Source organism: Mesocricetus auratus, unplaced genomic scaffold (genome assembly GCF_017639785.1).
Source record: "Mesocricetus auratus isolate SY011 unplaced genomic scaffold, BCM_Maur_2.0 Super-Scaffold_100691, whole genome shotgun sequence".
NCBI lineage: Eukaryota > Metazoa > Chordata > Mammalia > Rodentia > Cricetidae > Mesocricetus > Mesocricetus auratus.
The window spans coordinates 39,596,824-39,620,216 of NW_024429267.1; the positions used below are offsets into that span (position 1 = coordinate 39,596,824).

Consider the following 23,393-nt stretch of genomic DNA (forward strand, 5'->3'; position numbering starts at 1 on the left):
TTGTTTGTGAACTCCATTGCCATTGGGGTGAGTTGGAGCTGGGCTGGATGCTATTTCTGAGTGTGAGCAGTCCTGAAGAACTGTATGCACCTATCAGAAGAGCTATGTGAGCTCTGCCCTAGGGACTTAACAGGCCTTGAACTCTACATATGGGCCTTGAGTCATTATGGCCGACCTCTGGGCATGACTCTTAGCAGAAGGGGTCTTTGAAATCAGCGCAGTAACATCCCATGTGGACTGGACCAGGCACTGCTCACCTCTTCCTTATTTTCACCCTGTGACTCAGCTCTGGCTCCTTATTTGACTCTTCAGTATACTTTGAACTCCTCCTTTGCTAGCTTGCATTGAATGTTCAGTGGTTCTTAGTGTTTCCGGAGAGATTTGGAGATAACAGACTCCTCAAGGAGATGAAGAATAGATGCTCTTCTTAGAAGAAGGCAGATGGCCATGTTCTTATGGAGTTTTACATACAATTTTCACACAGTTATAGATCTCTTGAAGTCCCGGCTGATATCTCAAACCCTTGGTGAAGAGCACTTTCTTGGGCTGGAGAGATGGCTCAGTGGCTAAGAGTGAGTGCTGTTGTAGAAGACCTGAGTTAGATTCCCAGAACTTACATCTGCCATCTCATAACTGTCTGTAACTCTAGCTCCAGGGATCCAATACCTTTCACATGATCTCTGAGGGTATCTCCACACATGCATACACACACACACACACACACACACACACACACACACACACACTTAAAAATTAAATACAACTTAAATAAACCACTTTCTTTAGTCTGACCTTGGCAGTTTCTTTGTGATTCCTTGCTCTCTCAGCACCAGCTCAGCTCTAACTAATTCTGTATGCACAGACTAGCATTTTGTTGACTGGTTCAGGGCTCTAGTTACCTTAATAACAGGAACTGGCACTCTAAATAGCTACAAAGAGTTCTTCAAGCACTATAAATATCTACCCCTATTGGGCATGTTATGTTATTAGATTGGCATTCTGGCTTACAAATCTTTTACCTCTTACAAAAGAGTTTTCAGAGCCTAACTATGTCTAGGTGGAATTATAAAATTTATGAAATAGCAGCAATGTGTGGCAGACCCTGGACTGAGCATGCCCTCCCCACCCCTCCAGCTAATTAGAGGTATCTGGCCGGCGACCTGTCATGTAGTGCCACACATATCCTCAACTGAACTTTGAGCTCGCATTTCTTTAGCTCATTTGGAATTTTCCCCTGCTGGTACAACTTCTTTCTTTTTTCCTATAGATGACAAGTTAAGAGTTGGAGGGATGCAGAGACCATTTGTTGCAGAGGCCTTAGAAGAGAAGCAGCTGGCCCAGGTCTCATGGCTACAAGGTGATAAGGCAGAGCTGGAAGCCAGCTGACTTGTAGTTCAGTCTTTCTGCTCTGTGGCTTATTTGTCCTTGAGTTTTGGGTAAGATGACTTAGGAGGTCGAGCCTGTAGCGTATGCACTGGGAGACCTCATTTTATGCCTTAGCTATATTCTTGCAAATTTGATAATAAAGTGAATTGCAGTAAATTATGTATCTTATCATGTTTTTCAAAGATTAGAGCTGTATTCCTCCCATAAAAGCTTTCAGCCTTGGGTATACACTGGGATATAATAGAAGAAGTATACGCTTAAGGGGAAAAGAATTTTCTGAAGAAATATTAAAATAATGGTCTGAATAAACCAACACATATTAAAGCATGAAGCAAGAATCTTTTGTCTAGAGGAAGACAGAGTCAGCCTAGTTTTTAAAATGCAACATATATACCCATACCTATTTGTAGGTAAATACCTGTTTTGAAAAGCTCAAACTTCCTTTTCTTGATTATCCTCCATTCTCTATGATTAACTTCCATTTTCCATGATTATCTCTCATGGTCAGTATTAATTGTTTATTTTACTACCTGGGTTAGCTTGCTGCAATGTTTGCTTAGTAGCTTATGTAAATTCTCCATCATTGAAAAATCGTTTTTCCTGAGAGCATTATTAAGATCATTTCTGTAAGTATGACTTTCTCTATAGTGGGGCTTCTGCAGTCAGCATAGATAAACAAAGGAGCTATTTGATATTTCACTAGACATAAGACACCGTATCTTATAATTTAATTAAAAACCTGTAAGGTGATGTGAGATGACAGGAAGTTTTTGGTCCTTCCTTTGACATCTTGCTGTATAGACCAGGAGGGCTTTGAACTTGTGACTCCCCTCCCTCAAACACCCACTAACCCTCATTTCCCATTCACGAGGGCTAGGGATATAAGCATGGTATACTTGACCTGGCTAAATTTAGGGTGATTAGTTGATTTTGAAAATTTGTTAGCTTATAATAAAGGATTAGATCTTGCTATGGTATTTTAAAAAATCATTATTTTTTCCTCTACCAACACTTCTTCCCCACTCTCTCTCTCCTTTTCTTGTGCCTCCCACCGCAGTAGACTCTTTCTACTTCACACCACTCATGGCCTTTACCCACCCCACCCGCTGTTAGCACTCCTGGTTTCCCTCTTGAAGTCTCCTATCTAGTTTTACAATCTGTACCAACTCTTCCTAACCCTTACACACACACACACACACACACACACACACACACACACACACACACACACTGTTAGGATCCATATAGGAGAGAGAACATGATCTTTTTCTTTCTGAGACTTGGTCACCACTATATAATCCTTTACAATTCTATCAGCTTTTGTCAGTTTTCCTAAAATTTTCATTTTCCCTTTATTTTAGTATTTTAAAGTCTTTTTTTGTGCGTGACTATGTGCCTCTGTGTGTCTGTGGAGTATGTATATGTCTGTGGGGATGTGTGCTCACATGCAGGTGCCCTCAGATGCCAGAGGACCCCCTGAAATAATAGCTGGTTATAACCTGCCAGACATGGGTTCTGCAAAAGCAGTCAGTATATGAGTTTAACTACTGAGCCATCTCTCCAGCCCCATAATTTCATTTTTTCTCAACAGCTGATTAAAATTCCATTGTGTATATATGCCCACACTTTTATTACCCATTCATCTGTTGATGGACATTTAGACTGGTTCCATTTTCTTGCTATTGTGAAGAGAGCAGCAATAAACATGGCTATGCAAATCTCTCTGTGGCAGGTTACAGAGTCCTTTGGGCATATGCCAGGTATTGTATAGCTGTGCCCTATGGCAGTTCTCTTTTTACTTGTTGCATGTAATACTGACTCTTACAGAGGAGACCCAGTGTCAGCCTTCTTTAATGATTTGTCATGACCATTTTTCCTCTGGCCCAAATGACCATGGCGACTCTCTTAGCCTAATCCCAAGGCCAGTGCATTCTATAGATGACTTCAGGAGGAAAGATAACGAATGAGCTTCAGAAACAGCCTTCAAACCTCATATTAATCATTTTATCCCACTTCCTCAGTAAACTTGTAACCAGAGCAGATAGCAGGGAGCAAATGGATGAGTTTGAAGTCCGTCTTCTGTTGTCTTCCTTGCTCAATCTCAGGAAAAGGGGCTAATGAGCAGCAAAATGACCAGACACCGGATTCCAAAAGAGCCTGGGGAGCTGGCTGTGTAATCATTGCATAATTGGCTCTTGAGTGATCACAAGGTGCTCTATAGTTTTATGATGCTGTCTGAATTTTATAGGTTTCAGCACTGATGGGGAGTAAGGAGAAGAGAAGATGGTGTTGCAGTTGGCATGATGGGCTTTGTCTACTGGGCTGGAGAGGTGTGCCCAGAGAAGGTTATTTGTAAAAAAAATATTTGAAAACAAATGTTGATTGGCAAACTGTAATAAACATGTGAGTGTTTGCAGTACAGATGCTGACACTGTTTAACCTAATAGCAAGCTGTTGTCTAAGCATATTTCAGAGGGTAATTAAAAGGCTCCTGGATGCTCCGAAACCAATTATATTAAAATTTTCTTTGTAGGAGATGCTCAAGACTTAGGTTAAAAAAACACAAAAAAACACAAATTGAAAAGACACCTTCCTGCTGTGGGCAACAGAGATGTCTCCAGGAAGGGGTCTCAGTTCAAGATGAGGATTTGATTATAAAGGTAGAGCCCTCAAATCAGCCTTCCACTCCTCAAGTCAGCATTGCTTTAATGAGGGGGAAGAAACAAGTTCACCACTGTAAATCACTAAGTAGAAATCAATGCTGAGAGGAGTTGGAAGGCTGCTTTTTGGAGAGTGGCCTTTTTTTAAAAAAAGGTTATATATTAAAAAATACATTTATTTATTATGTGTACAGTGTTCTGCCTGCATGCCAGAAGAGGGCACCAGATGTCATTATAGATGGTTATGAGCCACCATGTAGTTGCTGGGAATTAAACTCAGGACCTGTGGAAAAAACAGCCAAGGCTCTTAACCTCTGAACCAGTTCTCCAGCCCCAAGAGTGGCATTCTTTAGGCAACACAAGTGATTTCTAGTTGCATCCATTTTTCACACAAGTTTTTATAATCATCTACCTGAAAAGCCAAGCAAGAATATCCCATAATTTCATCAGAAGGAATACAATACTAAGGATAAACTTAACTAAAAGGTAGGATACTTGTATAGTGAAAACTACAAAGCATAAATGATGAAAGAAGACACAGGCAGATGGAAAATGTCCCATCGCACATGTTGTGAGTAGGAATATGGAGAATGGCTGTCAATAGCACCTTCTCCTAGGGAAACCTGTAACTTTATATGAGTGCTCTGCACAATCACAAGCTCTCTTCTTACATGTCTTACCCATCCAGTCCTACAAAAGACATCATGAAAATGTAACAGAAAGTTGTCGTTTGACTGGTATGTCCTTCAATAAAGGAATAGATCTTTAAAATATGGGTACATTCAGAAGAAAGTCATTCATCTGTATTGAAAATGAGGAATATATTTACTTGTGATTCAGAAGTCTTTATAGGGCCACAGAGACGGCTTAGAGAGTAAAGTTCTTGCCACACAAAAAGCAGGACTAGAGTTTGGATCCCTAGGACCCACATACATGCCAGACAGGCATGATGCCCATCTGCACTGCTGGTTCTCAAGAGGCAGGGACAGGGGATTCCCACAAGCAAACTGATCATCTGGATACAACTGAGAGACTCAGCCCCCAAACACACACACACACACACCCACCACGGGTGTGGGGAGAGATCTAAATATGTATTACTAAGAAAGAAACTAACCTGCAAAGGCCACTTAATATATGGCTGCAATTCGATGACATTCTAGAAAAGGCAAAACTGTAAAAAAGTTGGGGGTTGCCAGGCAGGGAAGGAAGGAGGAATAAACTGGCAGAACACAGAGGATTTGCGTGGCTACTTTCAGGATGCTTAAGTGTGGGTTGCCTGTCATTATAAACCAAGAGGAAAGAGACCCTAATGTGTAAAGTACCAACTAGGGGTAATGATGACGTGCCAATATAGGGTCATCTATGACAAGAAACGTGCCACTGGTGGGATGCTGATGATGCAGAGGGTGGTCAGGGGACAGGATACTCTATGTCTTCTTTACAATTTTCCTATGAGACAAAAACTGCTTTATAAAAAATGGTTTTTCAAACTCACATTAAAAATGATGACATTGTTCCCATTCTGATGCTTTTGACTACAGCTACTGTTGATGAATTCTGGTCAAAGAACAAAAGAGTCTGATGTGAAATTGCCAACATGCGTAGAACTGAGTAAAACACCTCTGTCAGACTCCGGTGTGAGCCACCAGTGAAGTTCACCGTTCTCTGACAAGTGACAGTCACCTTGTTCTTGCTACTTCATTCCACAGACTTCCATGACTCTGGTCACAGAACTGAGAGGTTTTAAGGATGCAGCAGCTTTTTTGCCAATTACTGGTGTGTTACACAGGGAAGCATTTTCTCAAAGTATAACCAGTTTTCAGCTTGTTATCCTCCTTTCTCTTTACAGGTCCCAAGTAGCTGGTGTTCAGAGCAAGACAGTGAGTGATTTGACTATGGTCACACAATCTGTCTGAGATGGTCTAAGAATGGTCATTGGACTATTTTGGTGCATCTGTCCTGGAACCTCCCATGAAACATATCTGGATCTGGTAGGCAACAGCAAGCATGATCCACTCATGATGCCTAAAGAAAGCCACTCTTGGGACTGGAGAGTTGGCTCAGAGATTAAGGGCATTGGCTGTTCTTCCATAGGTCCTGAGTTTAATTCCCAACAACTACGTGGTGGCTTATAACCATCTATAATGACATATGATGCCCTCTTCTGGCATGCAGGCAGAACACTGTATACATAATAAATAAATGCACCTTTAAAAAATATATATATAACTCCTTTTTAAAAAAGAAGAAAGGGAACCAGATACAGCAGGAAAGGGTGAATGGAGAAGGACGGTGGCCAAGGTGAACAAATGAAAACCAAGTATAATGACACACATGTTGACATGATGATGGCTACTGCTTTATAAGTGAATCTAAAGAAATAATTTTAAAAAGCTTTAATGATGCCGCAGGCTAAAACTCCTAATAAATATAGATGCAAAAAAAATCCTCAGCAAAATGCTAATAAACCAAACCCAATAGCACACTAATAGAAAGATACATTGTTACCAAGTGGGATTTATCCTTGGAACGCAGATACCATTCATCATAAAAATGAAAAATCATATGAATCTTCCAACAGATATGAGACAAGTACGAAATTCAAAATAAAAATTTCCATTTCAAAAACTCAACAAGCCAGAAACTGCAACAAGCATCTCAGTACAACAGAAGTTAATATATAAAGACCCCACAGCCAACAACAATGTTCTGTGGAGAAGAGCTAAAAGCATTTTCTCTCAGATCAGGAGCAAGGCAAGAACATCACTTTCTCAACTTTTATTCAGTGTAGTAGAAGCAGTCTATTTAGCCTCAGCAATTAGGCAAGAAAAGGAAATAAAAGAACATTCAAATTATAAGAGAAAGAAAATATTCCTGCTGACAGGCATGACAGATATTAAATATAAAAGACTCCAACTTAAAAAAGAATACTATGATGCAGCCAACCATGGTGGTGCACATTTGTAATCCCAATATCTAAGAGACCAATGCAAAGGGTCACACATTCAAAGCCAACCCAGACTACATGGGAAGACTGCCAAAGAAGAAAAGGGGAATGAGAAGCAGAGGGTGCTAGAAGAAATTCATTAGTTAGAACTAGAAGTATTATCTAATGAAGCTACTGGGCACACAAAAATCAACATGCAACAACTGCTTATGATTTTATTTTTCTTTATAGATGCATAAATTCCATTGTGCATATTACTACATTTTCTTTATCCAGTCATCTGTTGATGGACACCTGGACTGATTCCATTTCCTGGCTATTGCAACGATTACAGCAATAAACATGAATACAAGCATCTCTATTGGATATTGGTGTAGAGTCTTTAGATATACATTCCAAAGTGGTCCTCCATACTAGTTGCCATAGTAGCCATGCAAGTTTATAATCTTACCAGCAGTAAATAGGGTTTCTTTTTCCTCCTTCTGCATTTTTTAATTGTTTTTTTTTCTTGATAATGAGGATTCTGACTGAGGAGGGATGGAATCTCAAAACAGTTTTAGCATGCATTTATCAAAATCCTAAGGATGTTTAACACTTTTCTAAGTATGCATTGGTCATTTGTATTTCTCCTTTCAAGAACTATTTACTCATTTTTAGCCCATTTATCAATCAGATGATTTCATTTTTTGTGTGTTCTTCAACTTTGCAGTTTTTTTATATCTTAGATATCATACAATTGTCTGATGTGTACTTGGCAAAGACTTTCTCCATTCTATAAGCTGTCTTCACTCTGATGGTTTCTTATTTTGTTATGCAGATATACATTAGTTTCATGTAATAGCATTTGCTAATTCCCAGGAATTTCTGGTGCTCAGGGTTTTTTGATTATGCCTGAGTGTTGAAGTGGTTTTCCTTTAACATTTTCAAAGTTTCAATGTTTATATTAAAATCATTAGTCCACTTTAATTGTTTTTTTCCCAGGGTGAGAGATCTCATTTTTATTCATCTACATTTGTTTTAGAGGCCATCTTTTCTCCAGTGTATGTTTTTGACAGCTTTGTCAAAAATTTGGTTGCTGTGTGGGTTTATTTCTGGGTCCTCCATTCTATTTCACGGGCCTGCAGGTCTGTTTTCATGCTCGTACCATCTGTTTTTGGACTATGATTCTATATGTAATTCGAGGTTGGGTGTTATGATGCTTCTAGAGTTGCTTTTTGCTATGAGTTACTTTGGCTCTCTAGAGTCTTTTGTGCTTCTATATGATTTTAGGATTTTTTTCTAGATATGTGAACAATGTCATTGGGATTTTGGTGGCGATTACATTGAATTGTCAGTTCTTTCTGAGATTTAAGTATTTTTACAATATCAATTCTACCAATCTATAAAAATGGGGGATGTCTCCATCTCTTAGTTTCTTCTTCAATTTCTTTTCTTACTTATTTTTTATTAGTAATCATAAACTTAACTCTACAATCCAGCTAGACTTGGAAAGGAATGAGGAAAATATGGAACCCAAAGAACTTCAGTGAGAGCAGAGACTATAGAATAGTACAGGCAGATGGGGGTAGAGGCACTCTCCTGAGTTACAGAAGAAATCAAAAGAATTAGGGTTCTCCACAGCCAACCATGGTGATCTTTCTGGTCTTGCCATTCCTGGATCCAAAGCACGTCCATGGCTTCTAGAATGCTCATGCTGTCTTTCGCCTTCCCAAAGACCACGTGTTTGCTATCTAGCCACTCGGTTTTGCCAGTGCAGATGAAAACCCCCAAAACAAACAAACAAATAAACAAACAACAACAACAACAAAACAAAACTGGGAACCATTTGTGTTTGGTCCATCATTTGCCATAGACAAGATGCCAGGACCTGTATGCTGCAGAATGACGCTCTCATCCCCAAATTTCTCACTGTAGATGGACCTGCTGCTAGGGCCATGGTGGTGTGTGAAGTCACCACCCTGGCACATGAATCCTAGAATAATTTAGTGAAACAAGGAACCCTTATATCCAAATCCTTTCTCTCCAGTGCTCAGAGTGCAAAAGTTTTCTGCTGTCTTTGGATCCTTGTCTGCAGGCAGGTTTGAGGAGATGTAGCTCAAGGACTCGCCGTTGGCCAAGATGTCGAAGAACACGGTGGGCTTGACCATGGTTGTAGGGATTGGTGACAGGACAGTGGCATCTGCTCTTCTTCAATTTCTTGCTCTCCACAACCACCTCTCTGGGACTTCCCTCAGGGGTGTGTCAAGCTGAACCGAGACTCCCAGACTTGTGGATGTTTCTTGGTCTCAGGCTTCTGAGATACTTCAGCTTTAGGCAATAGATTTTTCTTTCAGGATGACACTCATCTGTCCTCTGAGTCATAGAGCATGACATACAGTGCTGGAGGGGACAGTGTCTCACAAAAGCCCAAACTGGATTTGAGACTCCTTAGGGTTGTGGTCCTGTCCTGAGCATAGGCCTGCTTGGCTTTCCCTTACAAGTAGTTTCTTTCCTCTTTACCTTCAGGGAGCTGTGCCACGGAAACTCCTCTGCTTCGTGTCCTACCTCTCTCTTTCTCTTTCTGATTCTTTCTTGCATCCTTTTATTTCTTTGTGGATTTCTTTCTGCAGAAGCTCTTCCTCCTCTTTGGAATAGAGTCTACATTTTTTTTTAAATTCTGACTCTCTCTTTTGCTACCTCACACACCAGGCAATCTCTATTTGCCACCTACCCAGAAGTCTGCTGTGGTCTTTATCAGCCTTTTGTGATAGGGTCATGCTGACCGGATAGAATGAGTTTATAACTGTTTTATTTTATTTTTTTCCTCTTGAATTTCTTTTAGGCTATTCAGTTTCATGCCATTTATTTGCTTATAGTGCTATTCTTTCATTATTCTATTTATATCAGGTGTAATGTCTTCATTTGAGTCTCTTCCCTTAGTTTAGTTGCGTATTTGTCAATTTTATTGATCTTTCCCCAAAAACCTTTAAGTTAACTGTTTTTTCTAATGTTTTTGTTAATTTCTGTCTATAATTTCTTTTTTCCCCTGCTAATTTTAGGCTTAATGTGCTCTTCTCCTAAAAATAAATTTTCTTAAGTTTATTGTTAGGCTGCTTGAATCTATGTATGAGAGAATGAGAGAGTGAAGGGGGGGAGAGTGTATGCACACATGGTTATGTGTGTAGGCAGTTGTTGCAATAAACTTATTATTGCTCTTATTGTAGCTGTGGTTTTTAATGACGTGTTGTCATTTTCATTGGTTTCCATGCATTCTCCAATTTCATTTTTTATTTATCCTTTGATCCAATGGTTGTTCTCAAATGTGTTGTTTAATTCACGTATGTTTGTAAAATTTCCGGTTTTCCTTTGGCTGCTGGTTTTTAGTTTCACTCTGTTGTGATCCGTAAAGATACTTGCAATGATCTTTGACTTCTGTAACACTTGTTTTGTGACCTAATATGTGGTCTGTTCTGAAGTATGTTCAGTGAGTGAGTCAGGAGAATGTGTATATCCTGCTGTGTATATAATCTGTTAAGTTCAATGTCTATGGGGCTGTTCATGTCCTTTTTTTAAAAAGCTGATCTCTGAATGATGTTATAACAATTATTGAAAGCAAAGTGCTGAAGTACCTTGCTGTTATTATTTTGATGTCTATTCTTCCTTCAGTTCTACAAGGATTGCCTTTCGTTTTTATGTCCTCTGTTGGTGCTAATAACAATTGATGTATATTCAAGGTAGATAACATATCATTATAGAAGTTCCTTCTTTGTCTCTGTTGACAGTTTTGGTTTGAACTTTGTTTTAATTGAGGTAAATATAGATACACCTACTTTTCTTCTGGTTACCATTATGTGGAATATCTTTTCCCATACCCTTTCTTTTTTTCCATGTATTTTTTATTTAACTTTTTACACATGTCACTTTCAGTTCCCTCTCCCTCCCCTCCTCCCCCACCTCTCAATCCTCCCAACCCATCACCCTCACTCCAGCCCCTCTCTGCTCCCAGGGAGGGCAAGGACCTCCATGAGGGATTTTCAGAGTCTGTTACATCATCCATGGAAGGCCCAGGTTCTTCCTCATGTGTCCAGGCTGAGAGAGTATCCCTCCACATGGTATGGGTTCCCAGAGTCCTTCCGTATGCCAGGAATAAATACTGCTCCAGTCTCCCAGGTCCCACAGCTTGCCAAGGCCTCCTCTCTGTCACTCAGGTTCGGTGGGAGGGTGTCTGGATCAGTCCCATGCTGGCCCCTCAGTCATCAATCTGGGCTCCATCTGTTCCCCCTTGTTTAGGTCAGCTGCCTCTGTGGGTTTGCCAGCCCGATCTTGATTCCTTTGGTCATCACTCTTCTTTGCAACTGGGTTCTAGGAGTTCAATTTGGTTCACAAGTGTGGGTGTCTGCCTCTGCCTCCATCAGCCATTGGATGAGAGTTCCAGGATAGCATATAAGGTAGTCATCATTCCCATTATCATGGGAGGGCATTTAAGGTAGTCTTAATGCCAGTTGGTGTCATTCTTGTAGATCTGTGAAGATCTCACTAGTGCCAGATCTCTCCTCCAACTTACACTGGCTCCCTCTTTTATCTCCCATCCTTTTCTCCTCTATTCTTACCCTGGTTCAACTGTTCTGCTCTCCCATGTCTTCCTCTCCCCTCCTCATCTCTCTCTTTCTCCCATCTCCTTCTACCCTTCCCTTCTCCCCCCAAATCCAATTAGAAGATTGCATCCCCTAACCCTTCTCCGGGTTACCATGCATATCTCCCTTAGGGTCCTCCCTGTACCCCAGACTCTCTGGCGGTGGGGTGGTGGGCTGGCAATGCCCTGCTCCATGTCTAAAATCCATATATGAGTGAGTACATACCATGCTTGTCTTTTTGTGACTGGATTACCTAACTCAGGATGGTTTCTTCTGGTGCCATCTATTTGCCTGTAAATGTCAAGATTCCATTTTTTTTTCTGCTGAGTAGTACTCCATTGTGCAAATGTACCACATTCTCTCTATCCACTCTTCAGTTGAGAGGCATCTAGGTTCTTTTCAGGTTCTGGCAATTACAAGTAATGCTGCTATGAACATAGTTGAGCAGATGTCCTTATTGTATGAGGGTACATCTTGTGGGTATATGCCAAAGAGTGGAATTGCTGGATCTTGTGGTAGACTGTTTTTCCATTTTTCTGAGGAATCTCCATACTGATCTCCAAAGTTGCTGCACTAGTTGGCACTCCCACCAGTAGTGGAGGAGTGTCCCCTTTCTCTACATATTCTCCAGCATAAACTGTCATTAGTGTTTTTGATCATTCTAATGGGAGTGAGATGGTATCTCAGAGTTGTTTTGATTTGCATTTCCTTAATGGCTAAAGATGTTGAGCATTTTCTCAAGAGTCTCTCGGCCATTTTGAACTCCTCTATTGAGAATTCTCTATTTAGTTCTGTACCCCATTTTTTAATTGGATCCTTTGGTGTTCTGGAATCTTGCTTCTTAAGTTCTTTGTAAATTTTGGAGATCAGCTCTCTGTCAGATGTGGGTTTGTGAATATCTTTTCCCATTCTGTGGACTGTCGTTTTGTCTTGTTGACTGTGTCTTTTGCCCTGCAGAAGCTCTTCAGTTTCAGGAGGTCCCATTTATTAATTGTCAATCTCAGTGTCTGTACTACTGGTGTTTTGCTTAGGAAACAGTCTCCTGTACCAGTTCGTTCAAGGTTACTTCCCACTTTCTCCTCTAAGAGATTCAGTATGGCTGGATTGATGTTGAGGTCTTTGATCCATTTGGAAGTTTTGTGCATGGTTATAGGTATGGATCTATCTGTTGTCTTTTACATGCCAGCATCCAGTTACTCCAGTACCATTTATTGAGGATGCTTTCTTTCTTCCATTGTATAGTTTTAGCTTCTTTGTCAAAGATCAGATGTTCAAAGGTGTGTGGGTTGATATCAGGGTCTTCTATTTGATTCCATTGGTCTACCTGTCTATTTTTGTACCAATACCAAGCTGTTTTCATAACTATAGCTCTATAATAGAGCTTGAAGTCAGGGATGGTGATGCCTCCGGAGGTTCCTTTATTGTATAGGGTTGCCTTGGCTATCCTGGGTCTTTTGTTTTTCCATATAAAGCTAAGGATTGTCCTTTCGAGGTCGGTGAAAAATTGTGCTGGTATTTTGATAGGGCATTGAATCTGTAGATTGCTTTTGGTAAGATTGCCATTTTTACTACGTTGATCCTACCTATCCAAGAGCATGGGAGATCTTTCCATTTTCTGGTATCTTCTTTAATTTCTTTTTTTAATGACTCAAAGTTCTTGTTATACAGGTCTTTCACTTGTTTGGTTAGAGTTACCCCAAGATATTTTATGGTGTTTGTGGCTATTGTAAAGGGTGATGGTTCACTGATTTCTTTCTTGTCCCCTTTGTTGTCTATATACAGTAGGGCTACTGATTTTTTTGAGTTGATTTTGTATCCTGCCACTTTGCTGAAGGTGTTCATCAGCTGTAGGAGTTTCCTGGTAGAATTCTTTGGGTTGCTTATGTAGACTATCATATTGTCTGCAAATAATGAAAGTTTGACTTCTTCCTTGCCAATTCAGATCCCCTTGATCTCCTTTTGTTGTCTTATTGCTCTAGATAGAACTTCAAGTACAGTATTGAAGAGATATGGACAGAGTGGACATTCTTGTCTTGTTCCTGATTTTAGAGGAATTGCCTTTAGTTTCTCTCCATTTAGCTTGATGCTGGCTGTTGGTTTGCTGTATGTAGCTTTTATTATGTTTAGGTATGTTCCTGTTATCCCTGATCTCTCCAAGACCTTTATCACGAAGGGGCGCTGGATTTTGTCAAAGGCTTTTTCAGCATCTGGTGAGATGATCATGTGTTTTTTCTTTTTCAGATTGTTTATATGGTGGATTACATTGATGGATTTTCACATGTTGAACCATCCCTGCATCCCTGGGATGAAGCCTACTTAATCATGGTGTATGATTTTTCTGATGTGTTCTTGGATTCGATTTGCCAGTATTTTATTGAGTATTTTTGCATCAATGTTCATGAGGGAGATTGGTTTGTAATTCCCTATCTTGGTTGTGTCTTTGTGTGGTTTGGCTACTATGTAATTGTAGCCTCGTAAAAAGAATTAGGCAGTGATCCTTCTGCTTCTATTGTGTGGAACAATTTGAAGAGTATTGGTATTAGCTCTTCCTTGAATTTTTGGTAGAATTCTGCACTGAAACCATCTGGCCCTGGACTTTTCTTGGTTGGAAGACTTTTTATGGCTGCTTCCATTTATTTAGGGGATATAGATCTGTTTAAATTGTTTATCTATTCTTGATTTAATTTTGGTAAGTGATATCTATCCAGAAAATCATCCACTTCCTTTAGATTTTCCAATTTAGTGGAGTACAGATTTTCAAAGTATCACCTGATGTTTCTTTGGATTTCCCCAGTGTCTGTTGTTATGTTCCCTTTTTCATTTCTGATTTTGTTAATTAGCATGCTCTCTTTCCACCTTTTAGATAGGTTTGATAAAGGTTTGTCCATCTTGTTGATTTTCTCAAAGAACCAACTCTTTGTTTCATTGATTCTTTGTATTGTTTTTTTGTTTCTACTTTATTGATTTCAGCTCTCAATTTGATTATTTCCTGGCATGTACTCCTCCTGGGTGAGTTTGTTTCTTTTTGTTCTAGAGCTTTCAGGTATTCTGTTAATTCTCTAGTGTGTCAATTCTCCAGTTTCTTCATGTGGGCACTTAGTGCTATGAATTTTCCTCTTAGAACTGTTTCAAAGTATCCCAAGGTTTGGGTATGTTGTGCCTTTGTTTTCATTGAATTCTAGGAAGTCTTTTTATTCTTTCTTTATTTCTTCCTTTACCCAAGGGTGATGCAATTGAACATTGTTCAATTTCCATGAATTTGTGAGGTTTCTGCAATGTGTGTTGACATTGAATTCTAATTTTAAGCTATGGTGGTCCGATAGGATACAGGGGGTTATTCCAATTGTTTTGTATCTATTTAGGTTTGCTTTACTGCCAAGTATGTGGTCGATTTTAGAGAAGGTTCCATGTGATGCTGAGAAGAAGGTATATTCTTTTTTGTTTGGGTGGAATGTTCTATAGATGTCTGTTAAACCTAATTGGGTAATAATTTCTGTTAGTTCCATTGTTAAGTGTCTGTCTGGTGGACCTGTCCAGTGGTGTGAGTGGGGTGTTGAAGTCTCCCACTATAAGTGTGTGGGGTTTAATATGTGATTTGAGTTGTAGTAATGTTTCTTTTATGAATGTGGGTGCCTTTATACTTGGGGCATATATGTTCAGAATTGAGACTTCTTCCTGATAGTTTTTTTCCTATGATGAATATGAAGTGACCTTCTTCATCTCTTTTGATTAATTTTAGTTTGAAGTCTATTTTGGTAGATATTAGGATAGCTACACCCGCTTGCTTCTTACGTCCATTTGATTGGAAAGTCTTTTCCCAACCCTTAACCTTGAGGTAGCTAGCGTCTGTCTTTGAAATTGAAGTGTGTTTCTTGTAGCAGCAGAAGGATGGATTCTGCCTTCATATCCATTCTGTTAGTCTGTGTCTTTTTATAGGTGAGTTAAGACCATTGATATTCAGGGATATTAATGACCACTGATTGTTGATTATTGTTTGCTTTGGATCCGTTTTTGGTGGTGGTTTTATGTGTCAGTTTTTCTCCTATTTCTGATTTCTGGTAAAGTTGGGTTATCTATTGCCCTTGTTATTTTGAGTGTAGTTAACTTGGTTGGTCAGAGTTTTCCTTCTAGAACTTTCTGTAGGGTTGGATTTGTGGATACGTATTGCATAAATCTTGTTTTGTCATGGAATATCTTGTTTTCTCCATCTTTAGTGATTGAGAGTTTTGCTGGGAATAGTAGTCTGGGCTGGAATCTGTCTCTTAGTATTTGTAGAACATCTATCCAGGACCTTCTGGCTTTCATAGTTTCCATGGAGAAGTTGGGTGTAATTCTGATAGGTTTGCCTTTATATGTTACTTGGCCTTTTTCCTTTGCTGCTTTTAGTATTCGTTCTTTATTCTGTATGTTTGGTGTTTTGATTATTATGTGGCGAGGGGACTTTTTTTTTTGGTCCAGTCTATTTGGTGTTCAGTAAGCTTCTTGTAGTTTCATAGGCATCTCCTTCTTCAGGTTGGGAAAATTTTCTTCTATGATTTTGTTGAATATGATTTCTGTACCATTGAGCTGGACTTCTTCACCTTCTTCTATACCTATTATTCTTAGATTTGGTCTTTACACGGTGTCCCATATTTCCTGGATATTTTGTGTTAAGGATTTGTTAGATTTAAGGCTTTCTTTTGTAGATGAATCTATTTCCTCTAGTTTATCTTCAGTGCACGAGATTCTGTCTTCCATCTCTTGTATTCTGTTAGTTATGCTTGCATCTGTAGTTCCTGATTGTTTATTCAGCCTTTTGATTTCCAGCATTACCTCAGTTTGTGTTTTTCTTATTGTCTCCATTTCGGTTTTCAGGTCTTGAACTTTTTGAATTTTTTCCTTCATCTGTTTGATTGTTTTTTCTTGGGTTTCCTTGCTTTCTTTAAGAGATTTGTTGATTTCTTGTATTTTTTGGTTTGTGTTTTCTTCCATTTCTTTAAGGGATTTTCTTATATCCTCTTTGAGGGCCTCTATCATTTTCAGGATGTTGTTTTGAAGGTCATTCTTTTCTGTTTCATCTGTGTTGATATGTTCAGGTCTTGCTGGTGTAGAGTTTCTAGACCCTGGTGGTGTCATACTGGTTCTTCTGTTGTTGGCTGTGTTTTTATATTGCCTTCTTCCCATCCTTTCTTTCAGTGGGAGCTCGTGGGGTCTCTTCCTCTCCTTAAGCACTGGAAAAGGACCGGAAGACACAGGTGTGGGCAGACTCAGGGTGATCCTTCCGGGAGGCACAGATCTTCTCTAGGTGCAGAAAATGCCCAGGGAGATAGAGCCGGGGATGTATGGAGTTGGGGCTCAGAGCGGTACCCCCACTCACCTTAAGCACCAGGAAAGGACTGGAAGACATCCTTTCTTTCAGCCTATGTGTTTCCTTAAAGATAAAGTGTGTTTCCCACAGACAATGTGTATCTAGGTCTTTCTTTTGCATTCTATTCAACTACTTTATGTGTCTTCTACTTCCACCTTCTACTTTATTTGTAGAAACCTCACATGACACCATTTATCTATAAATGGCATGTAAGTTTGCCACACCAGTCTGTATGTCTTCACATTGGCAGATAAAAGCCTTTTCTATGAGACTTTTCAGGGGCTTGGGCACCTTTGGGAGCCTGAGCTGGAGCAGGACCCTGGGCCTGAATTGTAGTTGTAGCCTCAGACTTGATTTGGGATTTGATTTTGGTTGTCTGAGCCTGGGACCCTTGACCATGAAGTAACAAACCCGCTTCCCAGTGTTAGGGTGGGCAGCACAGCAAAAGCAAGTCAGCAAAGATTAGAGTTGGGAACTCTTTGGCATCTTGAATTTAACTACCTTGAGTGTCACAAGGGCCTTGATGACTTCCGTACCTGTGCTTATCGCCTTAACATTGTTTGCCTGCATCTTCTTTGGGACTTTCTTGTTATGCTTCTAGGCAAAGTGCCTGTTCCACAGGAACTTGGAGTTGACCCCCCCCTTGTGAGATTTATTGGTGTTATCAGGATTTCTTGACTTCATTTCTGTGTCATTTCCAGGATTATCTGTGTGTGATGTGGTTTCCAAAGTTACACGTAAACACACACACACACACGCACACGCGTGTGCACGCACATACACATTAACAAAATTGCAGAGACATCCAGCACTTGCTATTATAAAAAGCAAAAATCAGAATCCCAGAAAGCAGAACAGATCTGCTACTGTTGCTGTGCACGTGATAATTTGAGTTTATTAGCTTCTCAATCATCACCTGGGAAGAAAATACTCTGAGTCAGATCATTAAGGTTCTGATAAAGCACAGTGACTACAAAAGCTCATAATGTGGGTAAGGATGCATTATATCCACACAGCAATGACATTTTTCACAAATCTTATTTAAAAATTAAAAAATATGATTCTGTTTTATGTGTGTGGGTGTTTTACCTGCATGTATGTCTGTGCACCATGTGTATGCTTGGTGCCTGTGGAGGTCAGAAGAGAGCATTGGATCCCCTGTAACTGGAGTTACAGATGGTTGTGAGTCACCACATGGTGCTGGGAATCAAATCTGCATCCCCTGGAAGAGTAGTCAGTGCTCTTAACACTTAAAGAGTCATCTCTTTAGGTCCATCTTTGGTAACCTTTATATCAGAATATATGGTTAGACGATTGTTTAGGAGCAGAACATATCTCCTAACAAAGCCATAGTGAAAAAAGAGGTAGGTAACAGTACATGTAGACAGGAGAGGGTACTGGAAATATTTGTCTCAGTTATTTTAGGTCTGGCTTATGGATGTAGAGAAGTTTAAGGAAAACAAAGCTAAGTGAATGGGTGAATGGGTGCATTGGAATGAATGCTCTTCCATGAGGTTAAGGTCATTGATAGAAATAAAGACAAGCCGGGAGGTGGTGGCATACACCTTTAATCCCAGCACTCGGGAGGCAGAGGCAGGCGGATCTCTGTGAGTTCGAGGCTAGGCTGGACCGACAGCCTCCAAAATAATACAGAGAAACCCTGTCTCGTAAAACCAAAAAAAAAAAAAAAAAAAAAAAAAAAAGAAAGAAAAAGAAATAAAGACAAAGGCAGTGACCGTTCTCTGGGTGCTCACACCCACAGTGGTCCTGGTGAGCAGATTGGAAAAAAAAAGGATGGCTGAAAAGAATGAATGGATGTTGTCAGTATACACTTATGTCTCTGAGCGTACAAACATGGGTGAGTCAGGGTTATTAATATAAACAGTTACAGTGGCAACGATATATCCTAGTGATTGTACTATTTTAAAAACCAACTTCAAAATCTACTTCAAAATGTTATTCTAAATCCTGTGTACATCCTCCTTTGCATTCCTTTAAGGAATTGGGTCTGTTGCTTACAGTTTTATTACTTTTAAACGTATGGAAGTACATCTGACACCTGTCCACTTCTTTCTAGAGCTAGTAAACAGACTGGGACCAGAAACACTGCGATACACTCATTGTGCTGTTGACCTTCTGCAGGCATTGACCTGTGCAAGCATTGACCTTGTTCAGGCATTGACCTGTACAGCCACTCACCATGTACAGGCATTGGCCATGTACAGACATTGGCCTTTTGCAGGCACTGACTTTGTACAGGCTCTAAGGTCAGTGATGTGGGTTGGATTTCTGTCCGGATTGACTTGTCTTCTGCAAGAGCTGGGTCTCCTGCCTGCTAACATTTGTAATCTTTCCTTACTATCTAGCCTGCTGTAAAATTACTAGTACAGCTTCCCCAGGCAATGACTTTGTGATTTCCTACTTTTTTATTGATCAATAAACAGTTTTAAACCAAAAACCCCACAGTGAGAATAGAAACTTATTTGGTACTTGTAACTACCTGCCTTGGAGAAGAAAGAGGGATTGGAAAGATAAGAGCCTCAGGCATCTGCTGCCTTCTTGATGCCAACACCGCTAGATGAAAATGAAAAGACACAGCCACAGGTTAACAAGATGTGTGTCTACACTATGCTGAATAACCTATTGCTTCCCAAGGAATCAGCCCATTGTATCCATGACCTGTGGAAGCAAGCATCGTCTTATACAGACTCAAAGAGGGCAGGTTTCTTCATAACGCTACACACACAGTGCTTCGAATAGACTTACTACCTAAGAACTATCTGTTGAATAAGTGACTGAATAAATAATGTGGCTTCTGGCCTGAAGACTAACAAGGTGAATTTATTTATTTGTTAGACCTGGGCTGTTTCCTAGTAATTTCCTTGAATAGGAGATACACTAAGCCTGGTATTTTCTATTTCCCATGACATCAAACTTAGGTTATAATCATAGATCCTGTAGTTACTAATGATCCTGCCCCAATGGTTACACTTCCCAGTGTCATTTTTGGCTTTGTTTCTGTGTACGCAGATATTTAAAAATAAATTTCAAAAGCAAAGAAAAACCAAATCATTATGACAGTGGATGATTTGTGATTTAAACTTAACATTCCACATGGGCCTATTTTGATAGCTGAGAAAAGCTTCTCATATTTGTTGATCTCATCTTTTAGTCAAGGAACATTTAGAGATAGGATGCAAAGAATCATGTTTTAAATAACATTGCATCATTTCCTTTTATTGATAAGAAATATCAATAAACACTGACCTTCTGGTTTTCTTATTTCCCCTGGTGGCATCGGCTGACTAACTTCTGTTGTCTGTGTGATGGTCATGACCAGGGTTGGGAAATTCAGTACTGACCAGAGCAGGATCTCAGGAAGAAAGGAAGAATAGAAAAGCTAGAGTTCATCAAAGCAAGAAAATTCTTCATATGTCGTATGCCTGAGCGCATGCGTGTGTACATGTGTGTGCTGTGTGTGTATGTGTGTGTATGTGTGTATATGTATGTGTATGTACTTGTGTGTATGTTGTGTGTGTGTTCGCACATGCGTTGTGGTGTACATGTGTGTGCTGTGTGTACGTGTGTGTGTGTGTGTACCTGGGCTATAGAATGCATGTGGAGGTCAGAGGTCAACTTTTAGGAGTCTTTGGAGATTTTTATGTCTCTGCTTTCCATCTTGCCTTAGATACGTTGGAGTTACAGATGAGTGTTACCACATCTGGCTTGTGCATTCTGGGCTTCTGAATTCAGGTTGTCAGGCTTGTGCAGTAAGCTTGTTTAACCACCGAACCATTTTCCTGGCCTCATGAATCTTTTGAATAATAATAAAAATTCTCTTTGTTTGCCAAGGCTGGCCTTGGAGGCACTGGGTCCTGAAGGAAGCTTTTATCTTTGTTGCTCATTTTCTTTTTAAAGAAGCTGAGATCTAGCTCAAGATTGAGGCCAAAGGAGTCCTAACCCCAATCTGAACCCCAACTGTGAGTCCTGCCTACTGCTATGTTGTCCTAGTCTATCATAGATGAATAAGCCTCTCAAATCCTTTGTTATCCTCCCTACTACACCCACAGGAAATGAATGTGTCCTGTTACCGGTGGGAGCTTAAGTAGACATTTCCTCTAGTACCTTCTCAGGCTCATTCTTTCAACTTCAGGTTGCCTGTCTGCGAGGGTCCTTCCCAGGACACTGATAAGATGCTGGGGTGCAGCTGGGTGTGTAGTTCACTACTATGAGTTTCTAGATATAGCCTCAACATCAGGAAGGCTGACCCATGTCCATTGGCTCAATTTGTGATGCTTCCAGATTGGCAGACCTCAGTAGCAATGAGGTATAAGGCCTTCTAGACAGCCAACTGATGCATTTGATGAAAACCCTGTCCTTTTCAAAATGTCCCAGTAAGCCAAAATAACTCATATTTCCCACATAACGTTTGAGCAGATTTATGTCCCTTTAAGAACACATGTGGTGTAAAAAGATGAAGGGAGAGAGGGCCTAAAGTTATACATATGGTAGCAAGGTAATCCTAGCCGAGTTGGCTTCTCTCTGGAGAGAGCCTGTGGGGTATAATTAGTGTGGTGCTAGCCATCCCAACAGATCTGTATTTGAGCAAATTGTGGCTAAGACAAAATTGGAACCAAGGCTAAATTTATCAATAACAAGATTTTTTTTGAAAAAGAAAAGACAAATGAAGTTGAAGTTTTTTCTTGTTCATTTTAATGTCCAGAACATTTCCTAGCTGACTTATGCCATAGCTTCGGTGGATTTTTCATTTTTTAAATTTATTTCGCAGTTAATTGGATTTCCAGGTTGTGCAGCCAGTCACCACAATTGATCCCTGAAAAGATGGATTTATTGCTTAGCCAGGCAGAATTCTGACAATCTTCAGAGGATGGAAAATAAAAGAAAACAGCCCAGACATAGAGTACTGTGGGTCATCATTGGGTCAGACCCGCAAGATATGTTACAGCTGGCAGGTTTATGCCAGAACTTGAGCACAAGCAATCTTCTGAAAACGGGCAGCACCAGAGCCCGGTGGAATATTTTGTAGGATGCTGTCAGTGATTCATGTTTAGGAGAAAATGGACCTCAGGATGACACTCTGAGGCAGATGTCAAATCCCAGACAGGCTGGACCTGTGGGTAGAGAATTGACTGAACTTGAAACAGCTCACACCTCTGTTGTCTCTAGCTAGAGAAGAACCTTATTTTTCCTGGTGGGTGGCTCTCCTAGAATGCTATACAGGCTCAGCAGGAAGAACCAATACAGAACGAAGCCCTTAGCTACTCTTTGCAGAAATGTTTTAGTTGAAAAGCAGGAGAACATAGCCCTCAGCTCGCAAATATCCAATATTTGCAACCTGTCATCTGCCCATCCTCCCATCCATGTAATACTTGTTTTTTAAAAGCTGAGCTCTTACTGTATGCGTAGCATGTTACTTGGTGCTGTAAAGCCTCCTTCCTCTCTGCCTGTCTCTACCAGAACTAAGCAGTGGTGGGTAGCTGCCTTGCTATATAACAGGTTGAGAAAAAAAATGAATGTTGTTCTCCTTTGTCTGGTCTTCATTTACTCCACATACCTGGAACATGAGAATGCATAGGTCAACAGTGGTGGGGGAAGAGAGTTCTAGGAGATACAGCAGCCTATACAAAGACTCTGAAGAGCAGAGTGTGGCTAGAACGAGAACTGTGAGAAGAGACTCTGGCGTAAGGTGTATCTGGGACTAAGGACTCAGTGAGGGTAAGCTTGAGATTATGCATCTGCATGAGTTATATTGGGAGGTTTTGGCCTTTATCCTAATCAGAGCATTGCTTTGGTTGGTGTCTGGCACTTTTCCTCTGAAATGATATGCTTCAATTGTGGCTGCTTTCAGTTCTTGTCTGTGTCTCTTTATGTGAGCTGCCACTTGTCTTGTTTTCTACACACAGGAAACATACCTTGCTATGCACGAGCCTCACTCCTTGCCAGGACTGGTTCCTCTGGCCTCTTGGGAACTGGTGAGGTAAGTTCTGACTTGCCCAAGATCCCCCCTCAGGGAGGAGCTCTCTCCTTCTTGTTGCCTGGGATGCAGAGGTAGCTTTGAGTCATGTTGTCATTTTGGACCGTGTGTACTAGGATGACAGAATAACTGGAAAGAATAACATAAGGATGGGACTGAGGGGTGCCCTTACTTCTGGAAATCATGAAGAGAGAAATAGACTTTCATCTTATTCAAGACACTGCCATTTCTGTCTCTGTGACTACAGATGACTTGTATTCTAACCCATCAGTTTGCAAAGTGTGATCCACCCCTGGGGATCTCTGACACATTTTCACAGAGCCTATGGAGCCAGAACTTTGTTTTCCCCATTACTCTCATTTATTTATCAGTGAATAGTTAAGATTTCCAGAGATGATACAACCACTCAGTCACACTGTAGGAGACTAACTACAAAAGTACA

At 40.3% G+C, this 23,393-nt stretch overlaps 1 long non-coding RNA gene across 1 annotated transcript in view; it reads left to right on the plus strand.

Annotated features, from left to right (window-relative positions):
* Window positions 1–23,075, plus strand: part of LOC110341240 — a 64,509-nt gene extending 41,434 nt beyond the window's left edge. The window contains exons 3-4 of the long non-coding RNA XR_005874951.1: window positions 5,899–6,040; window positions 22,881–23,075. This is a non-coding gene — a long non-coding RNA (uncharacterized LOC110341240). The remainder of the gene's footprint in view (window positions 1–5,898; window positions 6,041–22,880) is intronic.
* The last annotated feature ends 318 nt before the right edge of the window (window positions 23,076–23,393 follow it).